Source organism: Brienomyrus brachyistius, chromosome 11 (genome assembly GCF_023856365.1).
Source record: "Brienomyrus brachyistius isolate T26 chromosome 11, BBRACH_0.4, whole genome shotgun sequence".
In the NCBI taxonomy this organism is placed as follows: domain Eukaryota; kingdom Metazoa; phylum Chordata; class Actinopteri; order Osteoglossiformes; family Mormyridae; genus Brienomyrus; species Brienomyrus brachyistius.
Genome location: NC_064543.1, coordinates 18279709 through 18292924, shown reverse-complemented (window position 1 = coordinate 18292924; position 13216 = coordinate 18279709).

Here is a 13216-nt window from a genome sequence, read left to right as displayed (position 1 = left end):
TTACCCCCGCTTACCTTTATGGATTCATGTGATACTCAGCAGTACACTTCATATAGCATCCTTCCTCTCTACTGCAGCCCCCCCCCCCCACTGCCCAAGAAGGTGGAATGACAATAAAACTGGAGAAAATGGATTGCATTGCTAGGAGGCCTGTAGGATTATCTCCATATGCAGCTGCCTGGATTATAATCAGTGTGCTGTTCAAACAATTAGCGCAGCGCTGATGCGGCAGCACCTCTCAGGCCGAACGGCAGCGGGGTCTAGCCGTCATTGCCGGAGACAGGCTGCCGGGAGAGTGGCAGAGTGCGGCCCCTGCTCGTCAAGCACCCGTCACCCGTTCCATCATTCAACAGAATAGGCTGTCACAGCTCCATCCTCCGGGGGGAGTCCTGCCCTTCAATGGAGAAGTCTACCACTCTGTTCCCCATAGAGAGGATCTTGTGTAGGTAAAACACACTGAGGAATGTGCACCCGCTCTAGAGAATCCTGTAGGGAATGGAGGAGAGGGCAGACAGCGCTTGTGTCAAAATAAGCCTCCGGGGCATAGTGGATCAAGTGGAGACTGCAGGTCTCCAAGAAATGGCGTGCATCTGTGGGGAGGGGGGCAAGTTTGTTATACCACTGTGGCGGGTCCATCTCATTCTCCTTAAAGGAACCACCTGCATTCCATAGGAAACAGTGATAGTTATGCTTCACTAATATCATGCCTCCTTATTTACCCTTATCTATGTCTGTTCTTGAAAGGCGAATCACAAAGCGATGGTGAAAAAGTGTGTCTGAGGTTCTCAGGAGATGACAGTCCTGATCATTAGCTCAGCCAAGTTAAAAATAAGTCACACTTCTGTTTTATTGAATGTAACTGGTACCATACGCCTAGCTCAGAATTCCTAACGTTATACTGAATTCAGAATCCCTAAAGGTATTTATACTTTTAAGTTCCAATCTACAAATGAATGGAAAATATTTCATGGAAGGAATTTCCTTCTGTTGATGGATGTAGAAATTGCCGATCCATAATCCAGGACTGAAACGAATGATATTTTACCTCAAAGGCACTGTAATGCAGGGGGCATTTGGAGTAGATAATGTCAGTGTTCTATACCCCAGAGACAACAAGATCTCCAGCACTATCGATACGCTTTATAAATATAGGTTCAGTGTCCAACTGGGAGAAATCTTCAGATCCCAGAGGGTCAGTCCATAAAAACGGACCCTTGGGGTCACTTTAAGCCCCGCCTGGTCCGGATTCAGACAGACTTGAGAACTGCCCCGCCGTTTCCCCCAGACTGGCTGACCTTTCCTCTGAGCTTCTCCCGCAGTTATAGAGCCGCAGCTGGGACTGTGAGGAGGCGCACTGCATTGTGGGACCCCATCGATCCAGACCCCATGAGCTACGCGGCCATACATCAAACCCTTTATTAAAACGAAAGAGCGGGTGCAGCACATCAACAGTTCTGTTACACCATGTAACAGAAGAAGGATGAAACATGAATGATCATCTTCATAATTATGTCTCCTCTTCGACTGCTATTGATTTCTCTCTGTCATCCTCTGGTTTGTTTTGGACCCTTAATGGTGGTTTCGAGAGCTGTGATGGAAAAGTACTAGCTGCCCTTTACGATCCAAAACCTGCACCTGAATCCCTGCTGGTGAGCTTTTAAAAACAATTGAATCGATTGAAGTTAAATTTGTAGCTATCTGCATTACAAATACTAATTTGTAGTCATCTGCGGATAATAGCAAAGATTCATACAAACTGGAAATGTAAAACTTCATCAAATAGTTACGGAGTTACTGATTTGTTTATAAATTATTGAAATGTATTTGTAGTCTGTTTGCTACTTTTATTTTATTATGTTCACTTACTTGCGTTCTAATTGTGTATGGAGGGCAGTAAATGCATTATTACTAGGTAGGTTTATAAATTACAGGATAATTCATGGTGAACACGTATAATAAATTGATTGGTATTACACAGAGATAACTATAGAAAGTGTCATTTACACAAGGGTGTAAGTTTGGTATCAGCACTGGTAGGGACTAGATCAGACCCAAATCCCCCCCCCACCATAAACACGCATGGTATTTCAATAAAATTGATAGGGACATGTCCCTGGTGTCCATATGCAAATCGACACATTGACGTAATACAACAGCTAATTGAAAAACGAAACAATGGTGTGATTTAGGCTGTGAGTTTGCTTCTCAAATGAATGCCAGCAGTAGACAGACAGACAGGCAGCTTGAAAGAGCATCATTCTAGAGTTTTCTGTACCACCTTGAACCACCGAGTAGGTGAGGAAGGAGGTATAGTTTCCAAAAAGTGACTCGCCATTTGTTTTTGGATTTATCATGTACAGCTTTAATGAAATGCGATTAAGCAGCAGGCCTATAAACCATTAAATCCATTAACTGAACAAACTGTTGAGATTTGTAGTAATGGCGTAATAAGCTTTTTAGTGACTGCGCCGAAATATCTTGTTAAATGGGTCATTTATTTGCAATGTGATAATTTTGCATATTGATGAATTATTGTGTTACGTTTATCATGTGTAACCTGATTTCCGCGTTTGACAGTTCAGGGAGGAGCGTCAACTGTGACCTCTCCAGCAACTAACTAGCCCTGGTGGCAATAGAAGCAGTCAGACAGGAGTGCTTGCTGCTTAAGGCTGATTTACAGTTCTCCATTGAGCCTACGCAGTGTTACACTATGCCCTACGCCCCAGCTAGCATTGATACTTGAGTGCAGTCTGCATGGTTGCGGTGTGTAGCTACTCTTCTGGCGAGGTCCGCGTCAGGGTGAGCTCTACCTACCCTCTACGGACCGTAGATTATACATAGATGCATCAGACTTTAGTATTTGTCTTGGATCCAGCCGAATTTCCTTCTCATAGTTAGCATATCTTTGACTAGTTTATTTAGTATTTTTTCTTGACTAATTTGGTTAGTCTGTTTTGGCAGGTGACCCGGGTTCGAGTCTCCGCCTGGGTCACATGTGTGCGGAGTTTGCATGTTCTCCCCGTGTCGTCGTGGGGTTTCCTCCGGGTGCTCCGGTTTCCCCCCACAGTCCAAAAACATGCTGAGGCTAATTGGAGTTGCTGAATTGCCCGTAGGTGTGCATGTGTGAGTGAATGGTGTGTGAGTGTGCCCTGCGATGGGCTGGCCCCCCATCCTGGGTTGTTCCCTGCCTCGTGCCCATTGATTCCGGGATAGGCTCCGGACCCCCCGCGACCCAATAGGATAAGCGGTTTGGAAAATGGATGGATGGATGGATGTTTTGGCAGGTTTCTCTGGTTAGTAGCTCTAATCCCACCCCAGTTGGTCTGTACATCAGGTTACTAACCCCAGTGTCACGTTCTTCCTACGCTCCAAGTTCCATTGGCCCTCTGTACCCTTATCGTACATCTGGGGAAGCAGTTTCTTCTGGGCAGAAAGCCTGGCTTTTTCTGCTGTTCAGAGACCTGACTTGGGATGACTGTTAGCTTGCTTCTGTTCCCATTTACCATCACTTCGTACTGATTAAGCGGACGCTGTAATCCAAAGCGACATACAAGTGTTGATTAGACGGGAGGGTCAGCCAGTCCCTGGAGCAATTGGGATTAAAGTCCATGCTCAAGGGCCAAACATGGACATCACTCTGCTACCCATGGGATTTAAACTAACAACCTTCTGATCACAGGCGCAGACTCCTAACCCTCACCCATCTCCCCACCTACCCACCTCCCCTTTCCTGCCCGTCTTGTCCTATGTTGTAATGATTAGCTAATAACATTCTTTTTGGCTTTTAGGCTTCTGTTATATAAGTAAAATATAGCTTATTTTTTCCTAACTTGACATGGTACAGCTGAGTGTGAGTATATGTAATGAACTGGGAACTTCTAGAAGGGCATAGCATACTCAGTTCTCGCTTTGGCTCCTGTCTGTCCAACTGACATTAAAATCACCAAACGCAATAATGTTCTGGGGGATAATTCGGCGTCGGTTGCCTGCGAAAGACCGACTTTTCATTTCAACCGAAAAAAATTGAAACATTAAATCTGAACAAGCTTTTTTGGCAAGGTTATCTAAGGAGTTGTTTTTTTTTTTAAAAAAACAACATGGCACATTACGTGTAATGCATATCGTACAGTGGAATAATTCGTCGGTGGGGAGCAGGCGGATGCAGGGGGATTGCGCTTGTTCTCGCGGCACCCTGTCCTGTCGCCGGGGATAAGGCGCGGGCCGGCGTCTTAATGCACATGACGCCGCGCGCTGGGCCCAGGTAAACCATGTGCAGGCGGCCGATAAGATTTTGATTGAGGGCGCTGCTGCCACTGCGCCTCTTAAAGGCAGATTTACAGCGACTCCGAGCTGCGAGATAGAGTTGCAAAATGCTCTGGCAGCTCCACCTCCAGCCCCCCGTGCAAGGAACACCTTGATCACTGAGCCTGTAATTCTTTAACATTTTTGGGTTTCCCTTTTGTATGTTGACTATATATAATTTCTCTCTCTCTCTCTCTCTCTCTCTCTCTCTCTCTATCTCTCTCTCTCCCTCTCTCTCTGTTTGTATCTCTCTTTTTCTCTGTCTCTCTGTCTTTCCTTCCCATGCTTGTTGCCAGTGCTCCTCAGAATAATCCTTATTTCAGGATTTTCCTTTAGAGCTTTGATATACGATGCCTGAACCACCACAGACCAGACGTTAATACTCATTAAAGGGTTACAAGCCAAGCAGCTTGTTTATAACTCCACCCTCCATTATACACGCACAATGGTATCAGAACCGTCGTGTTAGAGGTTACTCAGGCCTTTCACGGTGTGACAGGACTCGGCCGCGACAGATCTGGGGGTTGCGGGGGGAGGCTGGCATTGTGGTGGAATTCCGGCTCTCATATTCCTCCCTGTGCCTCCTCTCTGCCCGCGAGACGTTGGCTCCCTTTCTCACACAAGATGGCAGTGTGTTGCCTCTGTAACTCTGCCGGAAAGGACCGGGGGAGGAGGGTATGGTGGCAAATAGCTGAAAAAAAACCTCAAGTCTTTTGTTCCAGTCATTAGATCAGCTTACCAGGGGGTCCAGTCTCACCCATAATAAAGCCTTTTGAGGATGAATTATATGTATAGTATATGTGTATCAATAACCAAAATAAAATAATAAATCAGCCTCTGATGTAAAGTGATGTGATTATGCCAGACTTCTTGGTTATGTAGTACAGGACCGTAGGTGCCTCTCCGGGGTCACAGGCTGAGCAATGCCTTTTTTTCACCCTCCGCTCTTAATTGCTTTGCTGAATAATAATTTGGATAATAAGTATCCTCTCCTGTTGTTTCCGGTGTCAGTCAGGAGCTGATTAAAATGCATAGTCAAAAACTTGCGCAATCTGGGTCCTTAAGCACCGAGTTTACGTACGTGTACATTAACAAGGCTCCAGGAGGATGTATCGCTCGTTATAAAGGACTAATAGAAGTGATCGGCTGAGATTATGCCTCCCAAAGCGTGTTAAGTATGTTTGAAGAAGCGCCCGGACCAGCTGTGACGGAATTATATACTTATGCGAGTAAATTGTGGCTTTTGCGCAGCTGTTTTGCAATAGCAAACATTTACGTTTGATGTAGCGCCATTAGAGTAGAGAGCAGAGCATTATCGCTAGCCAGAGCGTCAGCGAGAGTCCTTGCTCGACACAGCGCAGGCCTTTTCTGGTAGAGTTTCTCTTTGCTGGTATAAATACCCAAGCATTACATTCCTCCCTGATCACTTCATGCTTCCCACTTCAGCCATTGGCCAATAACAGAAATTAGGTGACTAATAGTAGGCTTAAAACTGTAATACAAATCAGGACAGAAGAACCATAATTTACAAAAATCTGAATAATCAGAATTCATTTCTTCGCTCATCCATGCTAGCTTACCTGGTCTTTTGGCACCATGCCCCCTAGAGGAGGCTGTCGGGGGGATATTGTCTAGGACTTATTTATTGCTGTGTGATGCTGTTATAATGAGCATCTACACAGCTGTGTGTCTAACAGGCACAGAAACACTGGTTTTTCTTTTCCCCCCCAAAGAAGATCAAATGAAAGAAGTTGTGTAATGTCACAAGCTGCATTGACAGAATAACTGGGCTTGGCAGAGTGTCAAATATCTATAATATATGATATATAAATAATATAGCAATTAATCACCCAGCGTCCTGCTTCCAAACCTTTCGCAGATGGCTAATAAATTGCAATTAGCTGTCATGCAGTTTGCGCGCAGTTTGCTCGCAGTTTCCTCGCGGTTGCTCAAGTGAAATTATGGATGTTTTGAAACTTGTCCAAGGCGAGAGACAGAAACCTACAGAAAAGCAGTTTACAAAGGAGGGGGGTTTTCATCCTGTGCAGTGATCTGTTTCCCAGCTTCACGGGCCCAGATGCGTGGGGGCCCCCGGCTTGTTTTAATGAGGGGCCATGCTGGGACCCCCCAGTGGGCCTAAACAGCACACAGCGGTGGCGGCGGTCAGGTGACAGCGACGAGCGTGCAGGCAGCAGCGGGAGGCATGACGGTGGGATGGGGCAAGCCGTCGAGCAGGAGGCCGCCGCTGCCCCCACCGGGCCCTGCACGGATAAACACTTTAAACATTAAAGGAGCCCAGCGCCTCCTCACCTCCTCTCCCGTATGGCGGAGCGCACTGACCTAAAATCCAGCACGTCTTGTGCGCATCCCTGCGCAGTCCTGGCGCATCTGTCTGCCCTACTTTCCCCACTGGCCTAGACCATCCTCCCTCCCTGCCGACGTCCTCGTTCTGATCCTGATCCTGCTCCCTTTCGCCGTCTCCTCGCGGTTCTGGCCCATTTTCTACTGCCAGGACTTCCAACCTCCCCAGTATTCCTCCAGCCACCCCCCCATGCCTGGGAATACCCAGGCTGCCCTTTGCTTTGCCAGACCCCCACCTCACCCGCTCATCACTCCTCGTGGAAACTCTCTCTCTCTCTCGCTGCAGTCTAAGCTGATAACACCTGAAGTAATTTAGACATACGTTAAAGTTAGTGGTTTTCTCCCCGGAACACACTGTAAACTCTGTCAGTGGCCACGGGAAAAAATCATCCAAAAGGACTGAAGGAGAGAAGGAACACAGTTTGGGTTTTCTCCTGAAGTCACCATCTGGTGATAAACAAAGAGCACCTTCTTCCCATCAGCGCTGAAAGCACTGCTACTCCGGTACAGAAATGACAGTGGAGAAATAAAAGAAACAGAAGTATTTATCACAAAACCACTGGCAAGGTTTACGACTGAATTACAGCTCAGAGTGTCTCCAGTCCTGTTACCCTCCTCTAAGATGAGGCATTGTCTTTGGTCTGTGTTTCTTTGGTCACTGCAGTCCAGACAGGAAATTTTCGATTTTTGATTGTCTTTCATGTCAGGCGTGGGACAGGTCAGACCAAACTGGATGGGAGATAGCTGACGGCGGCTGGGACAAACTGTAGGAGGCTGTATGCCAAAGGTCAAAGGGGAAGAAGCCTAGCACACGTCAGGTGGCTCTCAGGAGAAAACTGGATCTGACTTTTGCAGTCTGTTGAAAACCTGTCATGTTCTTCCTCTGTGAAACCAGAAAAAACACACTAACACTTAAGTCTACAAAATGCATTACAGAATGTATAAAAATCTCCACAAGCTTCAAGTTTAGTCATACGCTGCACATGTTTGCCAAGAAACAGATAAATAAAAAGCATAATAAGACAACATAAATAAGTGGCAATGATGCCAGTAGCTGTATGTACATAAGGCAGTGCGTGTCAGGACCACTATGTCACGACACTAAAGCTTGGTACACACCAAACCGACGGCAAGAACTAGTGCCAGCCAAAGATGGGCTCCCGTCGATTGTGAAAATTTGCCCTGGAAAACACCAGCATGACTAGAGGGGACAGTTGACATGCAGCCCAATCAGAGGGCTCAGTTTGTGCGACTAGGTTTGACGCCGATTCAACAAGCTAAATCGGAAAAACAATGCCAGCGCACATTCGCATGACAGGAAACCACAGACTCTCGCCGACTGCCCGACAGCTGAAAAGCAGCTTGGATTGGTCCAGGCTTTATACATACAGCACACAAATACTGGAGGGCAGTGTGTGGCTCAGTTGGCTGATCCTCTGTGCCTGTCATCAGAAGGTTGCTGGTTCAAGCCCAGCTTCGGCACATCTGCAGGTCCTTGAGCAAGGCCCTCAACCCCCAGCTTCCTGGGTGCTGCTGTGGGTGGCTGCCCTTTGCAGCCAGCTTATCCTCACCTACAGAGAGCAAGCTGAGGGAGGCATAAAGAGAATTTCCATACCGGGATGAATAACATATCCATTATTATAACTGTTTATTACTTGTACAGAGTATATATTGTTTGCCTGTGTGCAGATTTTTGCCAAGCATGTTTTCAGAAAATATCTCCAAAAAGATATTAATTCCTGGGGGATAAATAATCTGGTTTTCCCCTGAACACCCTGTATATGTGGCTAATAATCTGACTTTCTGAAAGGAAAAGAGTTTTGTGGCAGTTTCATATTACTGGTGTTACATTAAAGATGATGGGTTGACCTTGTAGCTAAAGCTTTGTGCATGAGTGCACATACATGCGTGTTCGCCATGAGCTCGCCTGCCGCTTCCAGCATCCGTGAAACGTCTGTTTACATTTTTTATTTAGTGGACATACATTTTTGAGAAAGCAGGGACAGTCAGTCCCAGAAATTGGGAGCTAAGGGTCTTGCTAAGGGGCAGAGTGCTGAAATCATTCTGCCAACTTTAGGATTTGAACTGGCAACCTTCTGATCCTAACCGGCTGACCAACACACCACCCCCCATGTTTACCATGATTACATTTTAGGGTGGGATGACCCCTGGGGTGGAGTTTGGGGGGGGGGGGCAGTACTCCCACTCTCAGAGAGTTGAAATTGCAATTAAACAGAAAACTTGCCAGAAGAAAAGATAATGGGCTTTGATGCTAGTCAGCCTGCTTCTCCTACATTAGGTTGATTGGGTCATAAGTGTTTTACCTGGTTAGCAAACAGAAGGTATTATGCACAATATAGCGGTTGATTCTTCTAGTTAGTATGTTCTATGCTGGCACTTTACACCTTTGCCAAATGGTTATATTTGCATCAGATACGTAACATGTAGGGCCAGCAGGATGCATTATTTAATGGTAAACACCTCTCTGAACGCCCTCTGCAAGTGCAAATATCAAACTTCACCCATGGATGACCCCCTCCCCGCATCTTTCCTGGGGCTGGATCTGGACCTGCAGGGCCGGAGACGGACCCCATCTGGTGGGCAGAGGAACCATAGCCGTCAACACGAATGTACCTCTTGTTGTCCGGCGTGCTGGGCACTCTACCCCAGCGCGACCGATGAGGCTGTCAGGCCAAATTACAGTGTGTGCTCCTCCTCCCTCTTAACATGCTAAGCAGCACCCCCCCCCCCCCTCCAAATGGCATATCATGTTTATAGGCCATTCTGCCGTCTGTGGGCAGCATGGCCAAAACAAAACGAAAAGGCCGGCGCGGCAGATGCGTGATCGCCGTGGCGACAGGCCTGGCGCTGTGAGAATTCTTAAACTCCAACCCCCCTCCCCAAACCAACAAATAAATAAACATCAGGCACTTCATAAGGCTTGAAGCAGCCCCGTGGAAAATCTCTGGACAAGCATCAGAGTCCATTGCACACGTCGTACGATGACGGCCATCGGAGAGGGATATGGAGCGTGCCTCGCGTAATTCACACGTCCTGCTTCCCTCGGAATGTAATCCGACAGCCGGGAGACGCTCCCCCCCCCACTAATGGGATCGGCGCACGTGATAATGACCAGCGCTCCGCTGGAATGTGTATGGAGACACATAAATAAATACAAACTGACTTATTCCGCATCGATCCCAACACACAACCTACTTTTCCGTAGCCGGTACAAAACCGCAAAGAGGGGAAAGCGAGAGGAAGAGTGGCCTGTTATGGGGGGTTTCTGAGTGTGTCGGGGGAGGGCCTAAGAGGGTTGGTGACAGTCAGTGACAAAACGCGGCAGCGATGTCACGGGTGGGGGGGCAGTCATACGCGTTAAAGTGCCTCGCAAGCCGTGATGATGAGAAGCCCGGGATGGCGACCGCTCTCAGGGAATGGGAGCTGATGAAGAGCTTCCCAACGTATCTGACAACAAATAAATATTGAAAAATAAACATGGTGATATGCTGAATTATTGAAGAAAGGGGCAGACAATGAGACAATCAAGGCAGCGCACTTTGTGCCGTCTTTCTGTTTTAAATTCAAAACACACATCAGGTGAAGAAGCCTATGCCGTTTTTATATTTTATAGTTTTATTATTTTTGATTTATTACGCAATTTGCAATTTTTCATATGTTGACGGCAATGCACACAAAAACGACACTTGTTTTGGGTTATATTTCAAGCATGACTACTAGAGGAGGTGTGTGCGGTACCTGAACAGTACACTGCATCTAAGCACTGTTCAGAGAGGGTGGTAACCAGGTTGCCTCCAAGCTGACGCTGTGTAATCTTCAGAAATCTCCCCAATGGCTTCCCTTTTGAATACATGCACTCTCTCTCTCAGGGACGCAAGGTCAGAACGTCTTCATCTTGATCAAATTCTGCAAACTGCAAATCCTGCCTTCCCCTTTAACGCAGCCTCCACTTGGGAGGCTGTGTGGGCTCTTTGCCCACGGAGGTTAGAGGTTCAAATCCCACGTCTGGCAGACTGATGTCACCATTGGGCCCTTGAGCAAGACCCCTTAACCCCCAATAGCTCCAGGGACTCTGACTGACCCAGCACTCTGATACTCACTTGTAAATCATTCTAGACAAAAATGCCTGCTAAATACTGTAAATAAATCTAAATGCAAACAGAACTGGAAGATAAAAACATATGCATTAAAACTGGCCGCTCACACTATTTGTAAGTGTGTGTTCCCTCCTTTTTCTCCATGATGGGCTTCTCACGTCTGCTTCTACAATGTGAGGTCTTGGGCCATCAGTGTTTCGATGATTCTTACAATTGTGTCGTCATGTGACAAGCTTGAAACAAACAACACCTTAGTTATATGCTAAATGTGGGAGATTACAGGGTTAAGGATTACCTTAGATTAGGACCAGGAACGAAGAGGGTTTAGGACATTTAATCTAATGAGGGTCAACTGTCTCTCATTGACTGTGTTATTTGCAGACTCGAGTTGTCATGGCAACACATAAAGTGGCCCCAACTTCACCCTGGGCTGTTACCGTGCCTCTCGCTGGCTCACATTAATGATTATAATTGCAAACGCCACATTTCGATTTTAGTTTTTAGTTCACTTTAGTTTATTTTAACATGACCGGATGCTGCTATGTGATAATAGCTGAATAACTGAGTTGTGAGAATACATAGGTGGAGTGTTTCTTTGTCGTGAGAGCATCCTCTGCAGGCCCACTTCCAGCATTGCCTATATTTAAGTATCTTTATTTCAAGGGAGAAGTTTAGGCTTATGGGTTTGGAGGTCGGCCAATCCGACATTGCGATTAGGAGCCAGACCGTCTCCCTCACCAAGCACCTTGGCTGAGCGTCGATGGCCGTCGTTAGCACAGCTCACCCTCTGCGATTTCGCTGGGATGCACCCAACAAGCCGCCTGGCGCCCTGTCTGCTGCTGCTGCCTCCGTACATCCCGCTTTGTCATCATGAAAATCACCCTAGGAGCTCTGCTGTGAGCACACGCTGATCGAGAACAGGTCCACACTTATCCACTCTTAACCTTAATGAGATGAAGTACCGCAGCCTCACTCGCTGAGGGCCTGATGTGTTTTCACCTCCTAGTCTGGAGTTTCGGTTCTGCTCCAAGGTCTCTCCATCACATCTGCGAGGCCTTCCATAGGATGCCAGGTCTGCTAGCATTGCAGCCCAGATCCCGGGCACTTTGACTGAGGTCCAGATATACTCCCCCCCCCCCCCCCCCAACTCCCACTGAATCCAGGGGATGCCAGTCAAGCCCCAGAAAAAATGAAATATCTGTATCTTCCTGCACTCTTTTCATTCTTCCTTTACCCCTGCCGCTCCCCAACCACAAAAACACGCATACACGCCCACGTCCCCCCCTCCCCATCCCGATTAAGCATGCTGCATCTACTGCTATCTGTTGCACAGAGGCTAATTCCCCACACGCCGAGGGCTGATGCCAAATGTAGGTAATGACAGAGCTTCTCCTAGAGGGGATGTGAATTATCTGAACGTGTAAGCGCCTTGGCGAGCCAAGCGCCACGCGCCATCGGCCGCCTCTTTAGGCCAGCTAATTATTGACTTTGATTATTCCCGTTCTGTTTGCCATCCCAGCATGCCCCGGGGCGACTCCATACAAAGGGTAGCCCCCATTGATGGCTCCACTCTCGGACCTAATTGAGCCAAATGGGAATCGGTTTGCTAGAGTTTAAGGCCCTCTGCATTTTTTTTCCCAGACACGCAGGCGACATGCTTGTTTTCAGCTTGTTTTGCCTTTTTGGGGGGCCGTGTGTTAGATTTGCCCCCGACACACCCCAGGTCAAAGGCTTGTGGGTCTACAGCACTGTATTACATGGAAGCCGGTGAAGCAAGATGTTCTGCTGAATTCTTAATGGCATCTTATACACAGCAAACACATACATACAGATATATGCAGATACATGTAGTATTACAACCTTAACAGCTTTAGTATACATTAATGACAAACATTATATGATAATAGCAAACAGTACAATCATATAATCATATGTTTGTTATTAATGTGTAGCAGAGCTATTTAGGTATTGCTGTGCTGGTGGAGTTTTCATATCCCAGCATGCCCTGCAAGAAATGTAAACAGCCCCACGTATATATTCCATCCATCCATTTTCCAAACCGCTTATCCTATCGGGTCGCGGGGGGTCCGGAGCCTATCCCGGAAGCAATGGGCACGAGGCTGGGAACAACCCAGGATGGGGGGCCAGCCCATCGCAGGGCACACTCACACACCATTCACTCACACATACACACCTATGGGCAATTTTGCAACTCCAATTAGCCTCAGCATGTTTTTGGACTGTGGGGGGAAACCGGAGTACCCGGAGGAAACCCCACGACGACATGGGGAGAACATGCAAACTCCACACACATGTGACCCAGGCGGAGATTCGAACCCAGGTACCAGAGGTGTGAGGCAACAGTGCTAACCACTGCGCCACCATGCCGCCCCCCACGTATATATTTGTTATTGTAAATACTCATGTAGTATTTC